The 24,205-nt window shown below is 41.6% G+C and overlaps 2 protein-coding genes across 13 annotated transcripts in view; one reads left to right on the top strand and one right to left on the bottom strand.

The window, feature by feature from the left end:
- The window catches only part of LOC121587838 (pseudouridine-metabolizing bifunctional protein C1861.05), a 187,875-nt gene that overhangs the window by 50,930 nt on the left and 112,740 nt on the right, over positions 1-24,205 (bottom strand). The window lies entirely within an intron of this gene.
- Positions 1-24,205, top strand: part of LOC121587837 — a 127,783-nt gene that overhangs the window by 6,479 nt on the left and 97,099 nt on the right. For 2 of the 10 annotated variants that reach the window (XR_006004114.1, XR_006004112.1), the window contains exon 2: positions 23,972-24,069. The exons of the other annotated variants lie outside the window; for them this stretch is intronic. The gene's annotated coding sequence lies outside the window, so the exon portion shown is untranslated. The remainder of the gene's footprint in view (positions 1-23,971; positions 24,070-24,205) is intronic. 10 annotated transcript variants of the gene reach the window in all.

Genomic DNA, 24,205 nt, shown 5'->3' with positions numbered 1-24,205 from the left:
TGCTGCAATCGTAAATATCATTACAGACGTTTATGGCGCTACTGCCGACAGAGATGGAAATATATTCGATTTGTCCGATGTGCAAGCTGAGTAAATGGTCGATCCGTTGGCTGTGTGCTAGAAGCGAACAATAATGACGATCATGATTACGATTATTACTATACTGCGCTGGTACTGGACAGTTCAAAACGAGGTCAACGTAAACGTTCAAATCGCCACAGTAGTAAACATGTGCGGCTTGTGAAATCAACGAACGAATTACGAGCAAGTCATAATTGCAGTTCTATAATAATCTATGACGAATAATTCCTCGGAATAAAACATTTCCCAGGATACAAATGAGATTGAATTACACCAATAAGGGCATTTGCTTCATTTACCATTGATCGATTGGAAAACGTTATGTCTATTTCTCTGTGGTTTCCACGAAAGCCTACAACATCCATCAGACATTCCAATTTACAGCTTTTCACAGAACAGGATACGTTTCCTGAGCGATGCTATGAAAGGTCGTTCACAACTATATCACCGTAACTGATTCTGGTCGTTCCGTAAACATAAAAAACCTTCTTTTTTGTTTTATCTGTTTTCCTTCCCTTCGATTGAATATCGTGCCCAAGGCAAATAGAAACATTTCCGTTTTGACTTAAGGCTCTTACTAAGCTCTTGTGGATGAATAGTTCATAACACACCGTCTTTTGCCTTTGATACGTAACACTTTCTTCGGTGGGCCGAAAATCATTACGAAAATCTATTGGACCCCCCTCTCCCCGTCACCACCACTGTCGTTCCTCTGCCGATATGATGGGGACAATCTGAACGAGTTTGTCAACAACATCTTCGTTAGTTCACTTCCAGCGAGACTCTTCGGACCACGGTCCGTCCATCAGCACCGATGTCTCTGCAAAAATCCGCCCCGTCAAGGGTGTCATCGTTAGAGCGCTCGTCGGAAGTATATGGGATGGTCGCATTTGATTTTCGCTTTGCCCAATGCCCGCAAATCCATTCCGAGAAAACCACCCATCATTATTATGATAATCTGTGCTGTCCCTTGAACGGGACGGGAGGGATAAGGGTGGGAGGGCCCAATACTGGGACGGAACTGAAACAGCGACAAGAGCAAGATTCCGAAGCAAATTAGTTTGCTGTTAGGTTGAGGATCTTTTGTTTCCCAGGGGACAAAAAAATCCATCTGAAAGCATTCACTAGTTTTGCTTTCCACTCGGTGCGGTTGAGGGAGACAGAGAATGAAGGGAGACGTTAAATGACACCAGGACGACCTTTTGCTTAGTGTTGTCCCTCATCAAAAGTCGGTTTTCCGTCGGCATTGGAACCGGTTGGTCTACGTTTTAGATCGAGAGGATTTCTTCCCTGTTGCCATCTGTCACTCTACTAGGGACGTCGGACAGAGAAAGGGACAATTTATCTTCATGTCAGAATGGGAGGGTTGATTTTTAAGATGTTTCATCATCTTCAAAAGAAATCCTTTTTACCGATTCCACAGAAAGCACCAGCCGATCATACAAATCCCACGTGTGATTAACTATTTTGCATCTTTACTCAATCTAATTTCGTCGAAATCTCTTTTATTGTAATGTTGTATTTTTAGAGATAGGACTGACGGAACTGCTAGTTGATAATTTTTAATACATATCGTCTATCGTTTACTAGTTAATCTTGTTCTTCTCTTTAGTGTAACCTTCGCGGTCCTTGCTACGAGGGGAAGGTCCATTCTAGACTTGAACTCAAGACGGGCATGTTGTCAAGTCGTGCGAGTTACCATGGGACCATGGGAACTCTGTTAATATGTACTTTTTTGGTAAAAGGAAAGTAAATCACCGAGGTACGATAAATATTGTATAGAAAATAAACGTTCTTCTCCAACAAAGTCATTGGAATTCGGCAATGATATATTACACCATCCATTCACGGTACCAGTGCAAGCATAGTAACTATAACTTTTATAATCTTTTATGTGTAGTTCATAATTTTTCCCTTTTACCGCAAATTTAAACCAAGTCTCAAGCCAACGCACTTTCAGTATTTCGTATTTCAAACAGCAAGCACAACCATAAATAAAATAAAAAATCGACACATCCAGTGATAAGTAAGTGTCGGAAAGTAGTGATATTAGCATATTTATCGCTTCGATCATCTCTACACCCTACGGGGTAGTGGTCGCCCGTGCCGCACAATGCCGCAATGGTCCGCGCGGGTGGCATAAATCAATGAAAGTCAATGTCTTATCTTATCGAGGCAAGGCAACGTAAGGGCCAGCGGGATCCCATGCAAATGAGCGACAGCTTTTCCATGCGCGTGGTGCTTGAGCGGATTGAAGCGGATCTCCTGCTGGTAAAACAGGCACCACGAGCATCAGACATCATCCGCTCTTGTTATCCTTTTCCCTCCGTCACAATCCTCCACCATCGGTTCCAATTCCTCAAATCTTGGTAGCTCATCTTGACCGCAATCTGTAATTGCGTCCCTAACGAAGCGATGGCACTAAGCGGGGATTGTGCGCGGTTCAGGCAAATAGCGACAAAATCGTTGGTAATTTAACCTTCTGTGCCCTCAATTTGATGGTAGGGACTGGGCTTAAACGAGTGAACTTTGCGAGAAGAAGCTTAAAAGTGCTAAGCTTGCGAAAGGGATTCCCTCGCTAGAATTACTAATACAGCAGATGGTTTCGTCATCGATCGAAATATCGACCGAACGTTTGCTACTAACATGCACGCGAGATCAATGACGTGCATGCATTGTGTCATTTTACGGTTCATGCCGACGAGGGATGCCGTGAAAGGTATTAGTATTCATTAATAAATTATGAAAATAGTAAAAAAAAACCTTATTACTGAGCTATTTTATTTCGATCAAGTATTTCACACACCGAAAGCAGTCTATTGTTTGGTCATGTTGTGAATGGTCGTGAGCGGTTATTGTCTTGGATTAGACCAAACAAATAGAAAGGTACAGAGCGCACACAGTACGCGGTACGAGCTCGCGAACGCACTGCAGTACAGAAGAGAACTGCCTATAAAAAGATCAAACCCCCATTAGCCTTTATTTTTAGCACTAAATAAAACTCTTTCCATAGCCGCCTCTAGCCGCACCACTAGCATGCATGGGTGACGTTCCTGTACACCTTCCCCTCTCGATCCAACCTGCCACTTTCTTTCTTTCCGTCTCATTTCTCCCATCCCAAGAGTGTGTGTCGAGCCGTTGCGTGAAGCTGGTTAAAAATAATCCACTCATCAACTGATAGACCCGCGGTATTTTACGTCCGATGATACCGTTAGGAGGAAGTGGAGCTCCAGGCAATGGCGAACGGCTGGCAGCAGTTACGAAACGGTGGACAACGGGAAGGGTTCATACCATGCTACCGGTCGGGTTTCACCGATACCGGGAACGGCGTTGTCGGGTTGTCGTCCATTCGATCGTTTTCGAAGGGAAGAAATTCGGAAAATTCCACACCCCAAAGAAAAACAGGTGTACATACACACAACCTCTGCCTGTGCTTGGTTCGCACCCCACCTCGTTTTCCTCGCCCTAGAACGTCCCTGCACACCTTTCTACGGTTGATGTGATCCGGGTGATGAAATGAGATTTTCATCCCATCTTACTATGCACCTTCTTCTCGCAAATATGTATGTGTGTCCGTCTGGTGCACTGTGAGTATGTTGTCAAACTGAACCGGTGACAGGAAATTTGTGAACACGTGGTGTGTTGTGACAGACGCGACGCACGCGGCTTCTTGTCTATTTTTTGCAATCGATACAACAACCCCATTCCATCCCGATATCAATCTAGTTGCCGTGAACCGTTTGCACGGTTCACTTTACAGTTGAGTGAGGTAGTAAAAGAGAGAGAGGGAGGGAGAGCGAGATAGAGAGAAAGAGAGATATATAGAGAGATATAGATAGAGAGAGAGAGAGAGAGAGAGAGATACAGAGAAAGACAAATCCAACTGCCAAGTGGGTGAGCAGATAAGCAGAACTGTTACAGCCAACGAGAGTTACGGTTGTTGCAAGAGTATGGGGGATCATTTTGGAATTGAACTGTTTTGCAGGCCATTACAGGGTGGGGCGGGTTTGGTGGAGACAGAGGCCACCGTTGTGGGGTATTTTGCGCGACGGTAATTGCAGCGCGCGTAATAGATATTTCTCGTACGGAACACGAGCCGATGGGATGGGATGAAGATGCTGTAGGATATTTTTAATAGCTACCTGGCGTTTCGGAGAGACATTGTTGGGAAATTGTTTTCGGATTTGAAACGGTACGGTGCGGGTAGGGATCGAACGGATGAGCGGATGGATCGGCAGGACCATGTACGTGGAAAATCCCTTAATGTCACGAGGATGAGCAGATAATCCCAGGAAAATGGATTTTTCGGACACAATGTTGTTGCGGGTGGTAAGAAAGAGATAGTGCGACAGTAGGGACGAGAGGTAGGGATGTGCCTTAAAATTGCAATTCCCGAGTATTTGAAGAACCTGCCAGAAGCTTTGTTTGATTTATTGGGAAAGTTTTTGTTTGCCCTCTTTCTACCTTACCGAAATGAGCGATTTAATGAGCTGAAAGCTTAGTCGTAACATACTTTGAAGCAGCGCAATAAGCAAGACCATCTGCTGTCTTTAAAGATGTTATACAGTATGCACTAAGCTAAACATTAGCATTTTGTTAGTCTTACTTTGGCAATTTACAGCCGATGTTTTGCATCCATTACATGTTTTATTTTGATCTGAAACGGATCTTTTGTTTTGAGTAGACGACAATGAACGCAGACATTTTGCTAACATGTTGTACGAGAACCAAGAGCATACATGTGTGCACCCATTCGTGCAAGGGCTTACACGAGCGTAAGCCAAAACATATAACGATGCAGTACGTTATGTTAGAAGATGGTTACAACATTTTGATACAGACAAATCCTAAATACGCGCCTTACGGCGAAAGAGCATCAGCCTCCGCTCTGCTGCACTTGTTGAAAGTTTACGAACAGCTATGATAGAGTAAGATTCAGCAACCGGATGCCGCACCAACTTCATATACAAAAGTTCACTCTGGCGCAGCAGCAAGGGTTATGGGTAACCTTCCCATTATTAGAGGATTCGATACACAAAAGGGAATGCTTCAGCGATGTGATGCAAATGATGGGAAAGGTAGTTGCCAAATGAAAAATAAAAATGAAGTAATGGAGGAGGTTTGCCTTAAGTTACCTTGAACTCGATAACAATAGATAGGAGCTGTGTAGTGTTTCGTTGCACAATATTTAAGAATCCGTTACCTTGTATAATGGAATTGTTTTTCCTGGTGTACTTTTTCTCTTTACAAGTATGGTTTTGCATTAAGTTTTATTACGTTTGCTGTTGTGTAGGCTTATTGTAAGTTTCTTTACTTTTATTAACGAAGTTACATCCAAAATATTCAAGGTATGAACAAGTGGGAAAGGCATAACTAAGTGACAGTAAATAGACACAAAAATATTACAGTTTTGAAAATAACATTTTGAACATCTTAAAGTCGTCCATTTTGAAGCGTACACCACGGTAGCTTCTGCTACCGCTTTTCTCGAATCGTAGCAGCATCCAAACAACGCATTATACGAGAGCTAAAAATAGTTTCCGTTCTTATATAATTACCGCATTCCAAGCGCTTTATGATTGCTAATTAAACATATTAAATAGACCCCATAAATAGTTGCATCCTACCGACTATTCTTGCGCACGGCGGGACCACGGTATGGAAAAACAATCTCATCTCGCTGCCGTATGTCCTTGGCATAAATTGTTTTTGCTACAAACATCCCGGCTAGTTACGACCCGGACGATACGGTACGAATAAGAACAACTAACCAGCGAAACAGTCCTATCGAAATAAAGTAAACCGCTACTCTTCCTTCCCTCCTCCCATGCCGTCCCATTAACCGATCCAAATTTATGCCACGTTTTGTTACGAGACAACCGACCAACTGCCGTCCAATCCCGGCATGTCCCGCCATGGATGGATATTTTATTACCATTCCAATTACCGAGATGCCACCTTTTCGGGAAGGCAGCAAAATCGTGATCCTTTTCTGCACAGTAGTTGTGTTTTTTTGTTTTGTTGCTGCTGCTTGCTTTCTTCCAATTTTGCTCAGCTAATGAGGTGGCACTTTTCCTTCCTTCTTCCGGGCGAAATGAGTGGAGTAACAAAAAAAAGTGTAATAAAACTTCTGCCCGAGGGAGATGCGCGAGAAAATTGTAACTGTTTTTCATGCCCAGCAAGCGCACCATTCGCGCGGGGAAGAATTGTGTTTGTGAAAAGTTATTTATTTATCAGCATGGGACAACATTGTTTAGTTTTCTGTTCCTTAGGTCCCTAATTTTTACTCACATTGGTGAGAAATACGTTCCAATGGGAATGACAGCACTGTTTTCATTTCTAAAATGTTGTGGACGTTGTGGGTGGTTATAGCCGTGTTTGATTACTTTGAAACGGTTGTGATATTGTGCGTGTAAAAGTAAAAAAAAAAAATAATAAAGAAATAGACGGCACGGTGTAGTATTGTGAGGGGCACTTTGTCCATTTCACCAACGTCTTTATTAGAAGCAGATCTCCAAGCTCACAACACTACACTACAACGTTTGGAATGAATAATACATACCGAAAGGCGAAGGTTGTTTATGTGTAAAAGTCGAGCGGAGTAAACCAGACGTTCGAAATCGAAAATTCGCAACAAAGACACATTCGGTATCACTACGGAGTAGAATGTTCAATATCCCCACCAAGGCATTCGGGCGTTTGACAAAGAAACCGTTTGTCGGAAGATCAACGAACCTAGTCTGATTCAAATAGGGACTATTTTCATGTATTTGCTATTTCCCTAGTCCATTCCTTCGGATTATCCGGAAGGAGAAAGTACCTTCATTATTGATGTCGTTTTGCTTCCTGCAGTCAAACAGTACCGATGCAGTGGATGAATAGAATTTGAAGAAGTGGTCGTATCTGATCCGAAAAAGAAGCAAATGAAGCATTGATGCAAGGGCTATCGACCAGAAGGTCAGCCGGCCTTTTGCATGAAGAATTGAAAAACAATGTGAAGCATAAAGACGAATACGACCATTCCCTCGATTGCCATAGGTTCGGTGTAGATTAGACACGGTTTTTGGAAAACCTTGTTCAAGAGCAAACCCACCAAGTCTTTAAGGAGCTCTGCCCCCAATGTGCCTGTGTGCCGGTGGCAGTGAACGTCGAGCACTACGTAGAACATTGAATCAGAAAGTATGGGGCAAAGGGGACGAAGACACGTACAAAGGATTCTTCGGTTGGCAGGAGCTTGCAGGCCGGATCGATAGCTTCATCTCTCGACGTAACGAGGTTAGGTGCTGCAACTACATTGAAAAGGCTCGACAAAGGCAGCAGCAAAAGGTCAGAGCGCAAAGCGCTGTTGCGAAAAGTTTGATGGCAATGAGAGTCCGAAGCAAGCAGGCACTAGAGTTGCCGGTTCTGATGGTACACGGATTACAGGAACGGTGGTGTCGTACGAGCCATCGGGAGGTGTTGAGCCGCATGGTAATGATACGGAATCATCTCGAAGGTTCGCTGAATATGCCTTTGTAACCGGCGGAAAGTATCTTCTCGGTTCGTTTTTATTTGTTTGATAAGAGGTTCTTGGGCAGAGGGAAGAATGTAGGGCGCCTATTTTTAGCTCAAGCCTGGGTTTTGCGCAAGGTATGCCGCCATAGCACTGTGGGCTGGTTTTGATGATGGGTGGGTTGAGTTGCCAAAACTGTTGGATCATGGCCAATTGGGATTAAAAAAAAATGTTTGTGATGAAAAACAAGTGTTGTATTTTTTCTATTAATTACTCTCTGAAAATATTGTGATCACGATCGTTTCCGTTCGTTGGTTAGATGGCGTTTAGTTGTATTTCTTTACAATAAAATTTTATTGATGTTGAAAATAATCCAATTGATAATTTCTTCAACTTCTCATTTCTATCTTTGCAAGATTTTGAGTAATGTCTTCAATTTTTATTTAAATAATAACTAAAGAAACGGTGTCATCCATGTTTTCTTTACACAATGTCACAATATACTTTATGAAAACAGTACGTTTTCAAAATATATTTTAGGGTTCCTTAATTTCTTCTCCTACTTGGCGTAACTTCCAACGCGAACATGCCGGCTTATGAGGCTTTCGAGACTTATTCAGTACTCCGCTGCCGAATAGTCAGTTCTTACTACAGGGTTACGATCCATATGAGACACGAACCCGTGACGGACATGTTATAAAGTCGTTCTAGTTGATGACTGTACTACGGGACTCCGAATAACTAAGAATTTAATATTTGTTAATGAGAATGATTTCCTGTTGTTATGGACTTTTCCACACCCACAGTGTACAGCTCTATTTGCTAATCGTAGCCGTACATAGAGTCATAAGGACGATACGAGATGAAGTAGAGATTAATTCACAAATGTCCTACTTTTTAGTTTTCCTGTATACAAAAATAAAAACAAATCTCAGAGAAATCAGAGTAAGGCTCACAATTAGTCATTAGTTTCAATTTTCCGCTGTCGCACCATGGATACATAATTTCATTACATACGTTTCACAAGGACCGAAACCCGAAAAAGATTAACTCTTTTTTTTTTCGTTGAGCTTAAGCTCAATAATTGCGCATCTCCAGTGGCGTTACTTGATGTAGTAGTCGTGCTTACGTATGCATTTGCTTGTACGGCTACGGGGCTCGAAACTTATCCATCATTTGATGAAACTTGATCTCCGCGCCACCAGACATCGGCTTCCTCGGGACCGACGGTTTGTGACATCATCATTATCGCAATCTTCATCACCGTCGTCAGCGTTATCCTCTTTCACAACGTTACCCGTCACTAATCCCACCCTCCTCTCCCATTCTCTTTCCTACCTTTTGCCTGACCCTCCGCACAGCACGACAGCATTCCTACGCTGCTAGACCGCCGGCGAAAGGATTATACAGGAGCGGTATAGGACTGACGCATTTGTATTTCGCTCGATCATCGTCACCATTGTCTGTCATCTGTGCCTTTTGTCTACTATACACGTTGTTTCGCTCAGTTCTCTGACTAGCTTCAGCACTTACCGCCTTCGTGCTCTCTCACTTGTGCTTTCACTTCTCTGTTGGACGGTGATGGTGTTGTGTTGATTTAATTTATGCTTCACATGTTTGACGTTTGCAGCCTCCTCTGGGACTTTTGGGTAAACAATAGGAAAAACTGCTAACACTCGACGTATGAAATCGTGAATGGGTATTCGTTTTCTCTCTCTCCTTTCCCCCTGCGCTGTGGTGGATATCAAGGGTGGATGGTAGCACAAATAGTGTTCTAGATAATCAAAGCCTAGATTCTGATCCAGTGGTGGTGAAAAGTATATTCGAGAGAGCAAAAAAAAAGCAGACTGAAAGTTGACATTGGATGGCACAGAACCGATGGTGTTTGGTGGAGTATAATTTTCCCAATTGCTAGAGTAGAGTCTACAGAATAATGGGCAGATTTTGGTACAGGGCTTAGTCTGTCCAGTTGGAATGAGCGATAAAGCTAAAAATAATTATTTTTATCTTGTCACAAATACACAATCACGACATATGTCCTACATATTCAAGTTACGCTGACACTATCCAGTACACGCTTTGTCCGTCATAAATCTAACATTAAAAAAATGATCATATTACAAATCTTGCTGCTGTTTTGCTCCCGTTAGTGACAGCGTTGAGAGTGATGTTTAGAAAAAAAGCATAACGAAAGGCAAACAGTGTGATAAACACGACGATCATTCTGATTGTTCACAATACATTGAACAAACGTACGTATCATGAAGTGGACACGGTAGTATTTTCGTAGTTTCCGGTTTTTGTTGCGATTTTTTTGTCAAACAAAGTAAAAACTAGAGCATTAAAATATGCATCACAAAAAAGGAAGAGAGAAAAACTGAAACGAACTCCAGCAATGTGCGAATGCATGTCAATGTTGCTGAATGTCACCTTTTTCCATCGTTTGTCACACTCGGTGAAGTGGCAGCGTCCCTTCCCAGGGGATGGTCGTTCGTGTGATTGTTTGCATTTGTATAACCTGTGTTTGTGTCATTTTTTGTTTGTGTATAAATTTAATCGAATCGTATACAATCAACTCGATGTGCCACCGGTAAGTTAGGCTTCCGATTAAGATTTCTCCTCGCACGTAACGGGTGTGATGGGAATGAAGATAGGCAACGTATTGGAATGCAAATGGACAGGCTAAATCACATTGCCAAACACAGCTTGTCCCACAATAGAATTGACGATATAAAAAAAAACAAAAGAAAATAAAACAAAACACAATATTTAAAGCAAAAGTATTCAAACATTCACAGCTGATTGAATGACTACAAATAATACCGGACAGATGTTTCGGAACAAAGTTGATCAGATGAGCGAAAGCCGCAGCATTACGCTGTTTTTTCGTTGTCTTTCTTTTCTACGCTAAACTTTTCGCCCCACACCGCTCCGGACGTCTAAACAAATTGAAACGATTTGTTTGTTTGTCCGATGTTTGATGAACAGTCAATCACGGACGAAATAAATGGCTCACGATGTTTGTGGTCAGGGGAGAAACGCTCGGAGGTTGATCGCATTATTCTGACCGTCATCCCTCGAGGACAGCTGTTTATCTTGATGGTGGTTGGTTGAAGGTGAATTATTTGACGTTGTACGATTTGAGATAATTAATTTTGATCGTTTACGTAAAGTTCTTTCTAGTTCACCAGGATCATCATTAATGTAAAAGAGTTTAGTTAGCTTTATTCGTAAGTTGGTAGGTTTTTGTAGTTTAGTCAGTACTTTGGCTCATTAAAGCTGTATTAGACACATCCGTTTTATTTGCGCATCCGTTTAATTTTTCTATTAGTGAATATGAGTGGTGTTGTTTTGTATGCGATTTTTAAATCATTTTCCATTTTTAATTTGAATGGGGATGTTTTATATAAGAAAATGAGTTTTGTAACCGTTGTAGGGTTTCGCCAAACTGTCAGCCAAGCGCATCGCGGATAGGACAAATTAGTTAAAATAGGGAACGAACGGTAGTTTCTGCCCCTTTCAGTAAAACGAATTCACCGAGAGAACAAGCCACACCACGCTAAGCCTAAAAACTTCGGTTATCTTCGTTAGTTTCTAACATTCCAAAAAAATAGTTTTTGTTTTATTCCGCCGGTTCGTTTACAATAATGCCAGACTTTGTCTTTCGAGACCGTTTTTATCGTTTTTCACATAGCTTTTTCTCCCTTTTCTCCTATCTCTTTTTCTCCTAAACAATTCCTAACGCTAATGTCGACAGGTCGTTGGAACCTTTCTATCATGCTGTTGTAAGGTTCCAACAATGAGTAAAACAGGAAAACAATTATTTTGAACTCTTACAGAGCACTTCCACCATTGGTGCTATTTACATATATTTTCAATCAGTTTCAGTATGATGGCGTAGTTGAGATATGCTTGTTTAATGAATTAAATATTCCAATTCAACAAGAAACACAACAGGAGCTCGATTGTTTATCAAATCGACATTTTATATATAAATATCGTGCACGTGCTGTACAGGCTGCTGGTACCAAACATGTTTACTCCGTTAGTACTAAAAGAGCAGTGCGGTATCAAGGTTTCGCACAATACTCGTACATAAGAGTGGCATATTATTGCCAAAATAAATGTAAGATAAAAAACATCCCTAAATTACCCTAATAAACATGTATATGCAGCACGACATCACAGCATCAACGCCCAACCCATTCAAGATTCAATCGTAAAGCTTCATCACTCGCGCAAAAGCGCAAAAGTTAATAATAATACACCGACCCCATGTTGGGCACAACTTTCGCTATCATTTCTCGCGCATCATTGCGATGATTCCCCGTGCTACCCCGTTGAACTTTCTTTGTCTTCTTGTGCACAACGGGTGCACTGGTGGATGGGTGGGTGGGTGGAAACGTAGAACCGTTCCCTCATCTCAAACTTTTGATCAAAGCAAACGAAAGCAAACATGCAATTCGCTTGCTCGCTCGAATATTTAGCAAAGTGAAAAGAAACGGCTAGCGGACCGAAAGACAACAGTAGCAATCCGTAAAGTCACTCAATTTGGCACGTAATTTTACACCAGCAAAAAAAGGTAGGGCAAATAAAAAAAAACTAGCGATTTTCATTTCACATCATACAGCAGAGTCGTTACGTTGTTTTGTGCACACAAATACCAGTGCCATTTGCAGGCGTACACTCGGACAGGGTGAGCCTGCGTCAAGGGCATCCGAACGTTCCCGTGCACCTGAGCAGCTTTAAGTGGCAGGAGGAAGAAGGTGAAGGGGGGGGGGGAGATGAGGTGGAAGAGAACACGAGTAAAAGTGTAAGCCCTAACAAGCCCCACTTTGTTGTGCGTGTGGAAGTTTGATTGTATGGTGGTTCTTGTTTAAACTTTTTTTCCTGCTACTGTGTTGGTCGGTTCGTTGACTGTCGCTTCTCGTTTAGTGATTCCAACGGTCGTAAGTTGATTGAGCAAAAGCGTGGCAACAGAGAACGCCGCAACAGTACTATAGTAATATTCTACACACGTTGCTTACGCTTTTCAGCGCTTACATCCAACAGATCATACGAGCGAGATGCTAACAGCAAGCAGCAATCAGAAAGCGTCTTATCAATTTTTAAAATTTTGTGTTTCCTCTCCTTGTTTAGAGCAGGGTGAGGGTGAATGAAGACTTGCAAAAACAGACGAGCATACCCCGACGGGGGCAAAAAGTTTCGCAATATCATGCATGTGGTTTTTTTTTTGGTTTTTTTGTTCAGAGAAATTATGTTATGTGTGTACGTTTGAATGTGTTGCTTACGATGTTGCGCGCTAAGGGGAAAATCAATTTGCTTTCTCCACGAATGGTTTGCCCTTGTCTCACTGCCCGGTTCTCAAGCAGCAGGGAAGAAGTAAAGGGAGTGTAAGATTTTATCAGTGTTTTGATGTTCCGCAAACTAGTTTATGAAGCGCGCAACATTACAGCCACCCCCTCGGCTAACCCCTTTCGCAGATTCTTTTTTTTAGGTGGTTCACTCAGCCACCGTATGGTTTTGCAGCTGTGCACGTAAGTACGTATGCCCTCTTTTTTTTACTACCGCACATTCAAAGCCACCGCGTAAAGTGGCAAACGCATTCTGTTTGCTCTACCGCCCCAGTTAGTGAAGTAAGAACGTTCAAACAACATCCGACCGGTACTAAATTATGAATAAAAGTTTGTACACCTGAACCGGTGGAGCAGCGAACGAGCGAAACGAAATGCCAAGAACGCCCGCGTGCCCTTTGAACTTGTCATGCACGCCTGAACACTCACAAACGCATATAGCACACCTTAAACATAAAAAACACACACACAGAATGGCACACCATAAACCCAGGAAGGAAGCATTCAGGTGAGCTTTATCAAACGCGTAGGCGAGTTTGGTTGCGCTTCTTCTGAGCATTGTGTGTGTTTGTTTTTGTTGTTATAGTCTTCATCTTCCTTTTGAAGTCAGAACATGTTTTACCCACAGTACAAAAAAAAACCAACCAAGGGGGCTGCGTTTTGAAGTGTCCATACCGCTTATCTCCATGGTGTAGCGCGTTCAACAAATTCTGTGCGATTTTCGGCGAGTTTTGATGAGTTTTCGCACGGTGGCCACTCTCTATTACCAGTGCAAGACCACACATACACACAAAGCTTGCTAACAGCACGAAAGTACTTTGCTGCTACACATACTGCCACTGCGCGACGGTGGTAAAGTGGCCACGTGCGTATGCACCGTCAGTACTGGTCGGTTGATTCTACGTTGTTTGGTTAGTTTTGAGGAATTTCACGCAGCATCAGATGACGGTACATAAGATGGAGAGAGGGGGTGCTGACATGCTTTTCCAGGAGAAATGCTTAAACTGGGGTGGTAAAAAAGTAACATTCTGTCCTTCGTCAACTGTAACACGCTGGGTGTGACCGTCGGGTTGGTCCTAGAGCCCTAAAAAATGTAATGTACAGAGTAGCAAACAAAGGCAAAAATAGCTTCATCTGGTACTGAAAGCTGGTACCACACGTTTCGAAAGCAGACAGTAAGGAAGGTAATGTTATGAGCGTTAATATTCAACACTCACGCAAAAGCACATAAAGACGGTGATGGTGAGGATGCACGATGTCTGCCCAGTGCCACAATGCCCTGTTTCCGTTCGTTTTCCGCCCGACGTTATCGGGTGTTTTGCTCATTGACGTTTTTATGTCAATGTGTCCCGTGTCATCGAAATGATGATTTGCCGCTGCTGTTGATGCTGTGCTGCTATTGATTGAGGGGTAGGAGGGAAGGAAGGACGAGGAAGAAACCGTTTCCAGAAAGCAATGCAGAAGCGGAATACCCATCAATATCTTCCTTCCAGTCGGTTTCCGATCGTGGCCCGCATCATCGTGCCGCGTTGGTTCATTCGGCCAAGAAATTGACACACTGTTGAGATGGTTCACGTTCGACAACTTTGCGCTCGGAAACGGTTGGCTCTAGGTGTCGCGCTGTGGCCAACCGGCGAAACGAAGGTCGAGTTGTCGGAAGCATTGCAAGAATGGGACCCAAGCTTTACGTTTCACTTGGCCTCCAACATCCCGAAGTCGTCAATTTTTCGCCCGGCAGTTTTCATACCGTGCACCACTGGCAGGGACGGGAAAGTGGAAGCTGGGGAGCAGTTGTAAAGAAAAAGGTGGGGCAAAAAAGTCGCCCGGCTCGCCGGCGAGTTTCTAAATGATGATTGAGATTAGATTTCATTCAGTTCAGTTCCGTGTTGGGGCGGCTGGCGAAAGATATTGTAGTGGGTTTGGGTGGAAAAGGAGACAGTTTTGTGGCCAGCATTTTATTACCGCCCGCAGCCGAACAATGGGCTGTTGTATGGTCCTACCAGCAGACCGAAGAAAACGTCCTCTCTACACGACTCAGGCGATTGAAAATCGGAAAAAGTTGAAGTGCAAGTTGAAGCCGGAGAGCTGCTCTCCTCTCTTGCATTCGGTGAAGAGCGCCGAAGTGCTGAATACATAATATCAAACACAATCGAATCGAGTTTTTCCCGATTTTTTTCTTCTTTACCTAATGAAGCCATATTTTGGGCTTCTTTACGTTGTGTGAGTTGATCGAAAATTATTTCTGCTTCATGGCCAGTTTTTTTCTTTTCTTTGAGCGCGATGTTGGATAGCACAATATCCCATCAATGTCATAATGTTTCAGAGTGAAAGTTACTTTTTGGCAGTCTATATATTCTGGGAGTCTTGATGACACAATTACACACTGGGAGAACGAACATCTGCAGTATCTGATAGATTGTGCGAAAGATTTAAATGGTTTGATGTGGGTAAGGTGTTTTGGTTCTTTAGTTGTGCTCTTCACCTTAGAGATATCGAGACAATTTTTACCATAATTCTTATATATTCTACTTTTATGTGATTTAAATAATCTTATTGTTTAAATCCAAGACAGGATCTGACATCAAAGTAAAACAATTTTATTTCCTAACGTTACCTAATATTCAAAAGTCAAATAAAATTGCTATATTTTATTGTTACCCATGGCAATGAAATCGCCATTGAAATAACATTTCCATCTCACCAACTCTACAAACCGACCTCAATCAAAATACAATGTCCATCCGAAAAAACCGGTGGCTGCGGGTAAATAAAAGGCCGGGAATGTTCAGAAAATCAACAAAATGCCGATATGAGGTCGATCTCACGCCTCTATGCCCACGTCACCGAGCTGCCGGGCTGCTGGGCTGTGCACGGGTGTGCACGCGTTGGCATAGCGCCAGGGATAAATTTATTATGCTCCATGGAGACCGCGACTAAGATATTAATCGGCCGTGCTACCACCAGCAGATCGGGAAATTTTATTTGCGAAATAACAATACATTTATAGTTTTGCGCTGCAAAAACAGACACAGCGACGGCGGCTTGACTGGCGCAGGATGGAACAAGGAAGACAATATATCGGGAAGCGTTCTGCTTCTCACGGATGGGTGGCGATGAGTTAGAAAGGTTTTAGCAGTATTAGTAGCTGACAACATGGTTTTTATCGTTTGCACGTGGAACCTATAAACGAGAAACGTTCGTTTGTGTGTGTATTTGTATATGTTCGTAGAACGTCTTTGGTTGTGTATTTCAAGATTTCGTTTAAGAAAATAACATTACTCAACTAAACAATCCACACGAAAAGAACTAGTTACTGCGAAAAACAAATAACACCAATGTGTGTTTGTAAAAAAACTATGTAGTTGTTACGTAAGTATCAATATGCGCAGGTATGAAAGTGCCTAAAAGTAAGCTACCCTTTTACTTGTATTTTTAAACCATTTTTTTGAAACATATTTCAATTCATATTTCTATTATTGTCAAATTGTACAAATATTTGAGGATTTTGTTTAAAAAGCAAGTCAAATCCTAGATGTTTAACATTGAATAGTGCGTTCATACTAATTGAATCTCAAAAGTGCTGTGTGTATTGAAAATTTCCACAACATTAACCTTACAAAATGCGTTCCATCATGCGGCGCAATCTCCATTTAACCCTAATCAAAGAAAGCAAGCGTCCTACTTAACGCAGCACACGAAATATGGTAATATTTTTAGCTTCATTAAGTCACATGATAAGACGCTGTTCTGATTGCGCCATACCCAGAACTGAGCTAATGAAGACAAATACGGCACCAGCAGCGCTGAGTGTGGCGCTCCATCGAGCCATCGAGAACCGTCGAGCGTGCTGTTTCTGGTTCCTCCGGGACGCCTCACTAGGGCCGTAGCACGGGGTGATTATAAATTACTTCCAATCTCGGTTGACGATTAATTATTGTCTACGCAAAGCTCTCGCTCGCACCAGGTTACCTTTGCGTGTGGAGGATTTGGTGCTACCTTTGCCGTTCAGGAGCAACGAGCAAGCGGCGGTAGCAAATGCCTGTGGTCTAAACTGTTCCAGGGCATCCAACTTTGGCAGCAGTGCTCTGCAGGGAAATATCTTATCAATCACTTTTTGCTTTGAAGTATTTCGACACACGAAGCGAAGAACAGTTTTGTTGATACTTTGGCATCTCTTTGAAGTTTCATCAGCCGGTAGCTAATACAAGCTGTTAATTGTCTATTCAATTCAATTGGACCTCTTCAAAAAGAATTAAAAATCCTTGAATTAAAATATCAATTTAACTTGTTTAATGCATGTTAAAAATATGTGCTTTGAAAATGATGTTTCGTTAAAAAATAAAAAATAAATAAAAAAATACGGTCATTTTAGCCGTTCTTGCCAAAAATCTGACTGAATTCAGATCGTTTCATATTAACAGAACATATATTGGAACACTGTATATGCATAGTGAGGATGACGACATGCTACATACACTACCGAATGTGACAGCCGGAAGGAGTCCCATTTTCATTCTATTCAATTTGTTGATTGAAATCAAACATTTTAGCATCGTAGAATGTCGAATTGTCAGTGTGAGTAATATATCGAGCATAACAATAGAGCAGCATAAATAACAATTTTGATCAGGGAAGATTAACACAAATCGTTTATCAGTCGAAATGCTCTGATACACGACCATAGCTGCAATGAAATCTAAACAAATGGTATCCATCGATAAATAAGATTAAAAAAATTATCGAAACTGATTTATTCATCTGATATACTGTCTGGGCTCAACATTTGTCTGACACGGTCTCAACAAGTATATACCAAAGCTCTGAAAAATAAATCTTTTCTATTCATGCTTCACTTTTTTCTGTTAAAAATTCAGCGAAAAGAAAATTAAATGAACAAGGAACAAAAACCGTAGCCTAAAGTTCAAAACCAAATTTCTACTCGAATGTCAAACGATTACACTGGAAAAGCAGTCTCTGTTGTGGACATCAACAAAAAACTCTTCACATTTTTCACATAAATAAATAACAAAATCGAACAGAAAACCCGCCTGGGGAGCATTTGCTAACAGAACCAAAGTAGAGAGCGACGGCGAGGAATAAAAAAAGAGAAAATCTTGTTTGATATTTGGTTACATCATTGTGTCGCAGTATGATTTGTTGAAGTACTGGCTCCACAGCAGGCTTACAGGCACCGCTCACTGCTGGCTGTTTGCACCCAAACACAAGTAGCGACACCAAAATGCGATGAGACTTATTTTACTGTTTTTTTTCCGAGCGCATGCCTGTGTTAGCAACATCCAGAAAGATCGAGTTGCCTATTTCACGATGGTAGCTGGTCAGCAGGCAGCTTTTTGGGGAAAAATATGAATGAAAATAAAATAAAGGCTCTAATGGTAATGCGGTAAGTAAAGATTCCTGGCGGGAAGCACACAGACCCAAAAAAATATCCCAAAAAAGAAAGAAAGCGCCGCCCGTTGTTTATTTGTATCGTACCAGCGATGGCCTACGTGTTTCCGATACGTGAGTGCGTTTACATTTTGGGGTGACACGTTCTCGTTTGATTTATTATATCGACTCCTTGGTGTGACACGTTTCATTAGCAGCCATGTCTTGAAGGCGAAACAGCCTTGGGGCATCTCAGACTTCAGCTCACCAGAAGCGTCACGCGGTGCCGAAACATACATCTCTGGTCTCGACCAGTGCTATTCAATGAGGCAGAAGATTTATGCCATAATCGAAATGCGCCGTTAGCATCACTTACGTGATCGGTTTTAATCGAAGTAAAAAATCTGTACCCTCTAGTGTACGGGTCAACTGCCTGTAGCAAAAGAAAAAAAAACAAAACATAGCAGTAAAATTCAACCACAAAGTGGGTAGAATAAAAAAAAATATACAAAAATAGTTTCACTTGTGCTCGAGCGCGGTTGCTGAAAAATTATGTCATCATTTAGCGGTAAAGACAAAAAACAAAATCACAAAGCTTTAATACAATACGCTAGAGCACCAAAAACGATTCTATCACTACGAACAATCAACGAGAGCGGAAATCATATTCAGAGCAGGCGTAATTGAAATGTTGTGGTAAAGTTACACACAACCAGGCGCCTCCACCAACTATTCCTTGCACACCAGGCGTCTCCATTGGTGAAGCGAGTTTGTACGATAGTGAAATATATGAGTAGGGAGAGAACGGAAAAGCCTGGTATGCACGTACGGCACGGTAAAAAAATCCAATAGCACACAGAGAGCGGTATCGGAACCGTCAATATTGATGATGATGAAGCTGGCAGCGGTTTGAGAATAAGTTGACCGAACTTCCTGTTGGGTGTTGGTTTGTCGCGTCCAACTGTGAGCAACGGGTGTTGGGATAAGTACAATCTGCTGTAAAAGTTGTTGCAGGAGAGGGAAAATGTTGGTGGAAGTATATGACGATGAATATGTTGGGAATGCATTTTGTAGTAGAAAAGTGAAACATTTTCCGCGTTGAGATTGTATCCGTTTTTAGTTTAATATAAAGGAATGGAATTCATTTTTAGTTTGCAAAAACCGAGTGAAAATATAATTGAAATACATTTATAAATAAGCACACCCAATCAAAAAAGAATAAACAATAATTTTTAACATGTAACTTTTTTTCAAAAATTGACAGGATGGTTTAAGTACTCGGTGAAAAACAAAACATGTTTTATTTTAAGAATTCCTTAACATTGAATTGGGCTTGATGTAATTAGGTCATTTCGCTTTGCGGAAGTTGTAGAGGACGGCCAGATGATCAATATTTATTTGCTCTTTAAAAAGTCCTTGTAAGTGCCTCTAGATTGTGGCCCTTCAAAGTTGTGAAGGATGCTGGAATATAATGATCCATTTTCATTTGGCATAATTTATAAAGCACTCAACTGCACTCTGTTTACATTCGATGTTCATGCTTGTGCTGATGTTTATAATCAATTGCTGCTTAATATTTCAAACTAAAATTGGATTCCAAGGCACAAAGTTTTTTTGTATGCAGCCGGATACAAAACTTTCTAGAAAGCAGAATTTCTAAGTGATTAATTTTTAATACAATTTGGATTACGCGGCAAATCTAACTTTTATGTTCGATTTAAAAGGGTGTGTTTTTATAGATTATATAGTAGATATTATTTTTTTAGCTTTTCATGTGTTATTTTTTGAAATAAAATAAGCTCCTTTTGATTCCCTTTTCTTACCATGCTCATAATCGTTGCTTACAAACTCACTGATCGATCATCCTAGTGCCGCCAAATGAACATCCCTGCCAAATGAACATTAATTTTATTCGATTTACCGGACACATTAACCATAAAAAATCTACGTGCATACGCCTCGTCACTTTGCAGATGTAGCAAATTACAGAGCTTCCAATTCCATCAATAATCATACTGATCTAAAATCGTGAAACGATGGTTGGTTTCATTCTTCGATATCCTGCTGATGAAATAAGAAAATTATATGAGCCGACTCACTCAAACGGTAAACTAGCGCCGATTAACCGGAGGCCGGAGAAGCCACGGCCAAGTTAACTGAAGCCAAAACGCGAACGAGAAGCAAAATCAATACCAGAAGCAGCATCATCCGTTGAGTTGGCGGTGTGTGCTCGCTTGCGTCCTTGCCAGAACAGGCAGCAGTCACAAAACACGCGGTGCTGCTCGCTGGCCTAATGACGTTTGCGGCGCGGAATTAATTGAAATCGATTTTTCATTCCAGTAGCAGTCAAAAACGAGCGTGTGTCCGTTTCGATCGGCTTAAGGTTCTCAGTGCCCGTGTCCTTTGGCTAGTGGATTTACAGCGGAAAGAGAAGATTTGAAGTGTTTTCACGTTTTCCTTTCTCTGTTTTTTTGGCATTGATTCAACACGATCAAAGATTTCCGAGTGTGCGGTTCTATTTGGCTGAACGTTTTAAAAAGGGGCACACAGCATAGCTGATGAGAAGCTTTCGATAAAGTCCAATGGTTGGCGATTTAATGCTGGTTAGTTTGCGGCTTCTGGTCTCTTTAAATGAGCTGGCATTTAGATGAGCAATCTAGAGATTACAATTGGAGTTGTTTTGTTGAAAAATGTCTTTATCTTTAGTCGGTGGGTTTTAAAGCAAAATGGTTCATAAGTATTAGCAGAAGAATATTCGCCTTGATTAGTATTGGATATTTTTGTAGAAAAAAATAAAAGACGCACAATACGGCGAAATTACAAGACACGCAATTATTGAAGTGCAGTAGTAAAATGTAGTATAAACTTGCATTAAGTATTTTGTTTTTTTTGAACAATACACAAATTTTTAGCATTAATTTGAAGTCAAATTAATAACTTATATTTCTCATCAGTTTTTGCAAAATTTTAGAATTGAATGTGGAATTAGCTTGTAGGTAATAGGCAATAGTAGGAAAAACCAACGAACAACATGGCCAATCAAATCAATTTCGGTGCGTCCGGAGCCGTCCTACACATCTGACCCAGTGTGCCGCAGTGTGACCCTCGTTAGAGTTTATGCTTTGCCCATTTTCTTGCCCGTATTCGTTTCCACATTCATTATTCAAGAATCAAATTACCATCGACTCGAATGGTGTACACAAAATCGACGACCTTGTGACTCGGGCTCCGTTCTCGGCTCCCATTTGCCGCTTCCCTTTGAGCACTACCCGTCCACTCCTTTACTGCTCTCGGTTGACTTTTATACCCGGTGCCTAGTATTTTTCCCTCTCGTGGGAACAACCTACACGACGACGTCCATGCTCTGCACAGCAAAGTAGCGACATTTTCTACCGAACAAAAGGAACCCCGTCCGAACAGCGGGCGCACAACACGTGCGCATTTTGATTGAATATTTCTCAGAATGCAACACCATCGCAACGTGAGATAAATATCACGCCAAGCGGTGCTGTGTCGGCAGCAACGAGCCAAAGCCATAGCAGCATGACAAATCAACATTTCAGAGGAAGCGAGAGACAAGACACTCGGCACGAACGAGTTGAACAGTTCGGTCGATCGGGGGACAGTTCCACCTAGATCTCGCTCATCATGCTCCGCAATTCAACCGCCCACAGATGCGCCTGCAAAAGGATTATTGAGCACAAAATAATGAACTGGCCGAATGAACCTAATTGATGCTGCCAGCTGGTTTCCAGTTACCGGAGTAAGGGGTTGGAAAATACGCTCTGTCCGGGTTCCGCGTTCTCGCCGTGGGCTTGCTGGCGTGGCAACGACGAATCTTTTCATCTAGCGTCATAAGTCGAGCATAGTTTCGTAACGAAATGTTCGAGATGTGATTCACCGATTTACACCTGAATAAGGCAAAGCGCTATTAAGATTATAAGCTGTACCATGCTTCTGGCGATGCTGTAGTGAACGTAATTTCCCTGAACTGATAATAATGTAATCTTCTGCTCTGTCCGACGCCCCTCTGTCTTCCTTGGTTTGAATTTTCTGTCGGGTGCGAGGTGTTGATTTGCAGCGACAGCATATTGGCTTAATTTTTGGATGTTGCTTTTATGGTGGCGTAAGACGACTTGTGCAAGATTTAATCATCATTAAATTATTTCCTCCCTGCAATACCTGTAACATTGTCGAATACGCTTTGGCCGCTGTGTAGAGAAAAAAAAAATAAAACCACACCAACATCCTTTCACGTGAGGGGATTGGCGAAAAATTCACATTGAGATTCAGCAGCCGGAGGGTTTTCTTTCATAAAAGATGGTTCAAACATCTAACGCTGGGTCCGAGAATAATGTAAAATAAAAGCAGAAAAGAGACTAAAACGAGCTATTTTTAGTTTGTTGTACAAAACAGCAGTAGCTACGTTAGAAGGCGAACGTAATTTGATAACTGGTTAAACTTTTACGATTGACGTCAGACGAAATGTATAGAAAATGATGTTTTACGTTGATACAAAGATATGTTATTTGAGGTCTTGCATGTGATAATTGTTCCGTGTAATGTAAAGAGCATATGTAGTTGAATTTATATTTTGTGCAACCAATTTGTGCTGCATAATATGAAATTGCTCTCTGGTGTATGCCATTTTTTTAAAAGAAATTTCAACCGCGAAATATGGACGATAATTACTCTCTACAGAGTAATGTACTGATGATTGGTTGGAAGCTCAATTAAAATCGCATCAAATTTCAATCATATTTTGTACCAATTTTTCACGTCTCTATATCAAATGTTTGATTTCCCCCTTCTCCCTATGATAAGAACACAGGCATTATACTATTACATAAACCGGTATCCTCTGTGCTGTACTTCCAGTAAATGAATGTGGACGTAACATAAAAACAGTGCACATTGTTTGACTGCAAATGACACCGGATCTCATACCAACGTGGTGGGCGTGTGTGGTTTTATATCTATTTTCTGATTTCAAAATTTCCAATCAATGTAAAGAAGTGTTCGCGGGTGAGAAAGAAGGTAAAATCAAAACAAAACACACACACACACACACACACACACACACACACACACACACACATCCACAGCAACGCACATGGCTCATGTTTCGATTAGTGATTTTTCATCTCCGTCCGTCCGCAGTGGAATCAGGTTGTCGGCAAACGATGGTTCCATCGAAACCAGTCAATGTTACTGGCTGATGTGCATGTAAGCGGGAAATTGAATTTGAATACCATTCGGCAAATCTCCAGTAGCTTACGTCCCTCTCACTGCAGTCGTGCCACCCTGCGCATACGGAAGTAGAAGCATGTCATGCTTAGCGGGCAGGAAAGGGTGTCGTTTGGGAAGAAAGAATCCAGCTACCCATAGGACGGTCGTGACGCAAAAGCCGAGCCAACTTACAACGTTCACAATGGTGCTGCTTTCCTATGGAAATGGCATGCAAACAATGAAAATGTGGTTGTGTCGCGTCATGAGTGAATTTTTTATCATATTTTTGAGTTCCGGTTTCGGTATGCCGGAAACTGGGAACATCCTGACAAAACAGGACGTACGGAAAAATCGATCAAACATCTTGCCAAAGTTTATGTTTCTTTCATAAGTCTAATCATGGTTCTTTTACTTCTTTCTAATTTTTCAGGTACCTTTATGCAGTTGGATTGCATGCTAATTACATCATGTTTGCAGCGTTGGTTCGACAGGAAAAGTTAATCGTACTCGCACATATCTTTGGCAAAGGTATTATTCGCTCGCAGAAAAGCAATAAAGTTTATGTATTTTTAATTACTTTGTGCGGACTGGTTTGTATTTAGCAGTTTCTTGTATGAGTGTGTGCGTCAAACGTTGATTTGACAATGAATGTTTGCAAAGCATA

Source organism: Anopheles merus, chromosome 2R (genome assembly GCF_017562075.2).
Source record: "Anopheles merus strain MAF chromosome 2R, AmerM5.1, whole genome shotgun sequence".
In the NCBI taxonomy this organism is placed as follows: Eukaryota; Metazoa; Arthropoda; class Insecta; order Diptera; family Culicidae; genus Anopheles; species Anopheles merus.
Note: the sequence above shows the minus strand (reverse complement) of the source record. Positions and strands in the feature narration are given on the sequence as shown.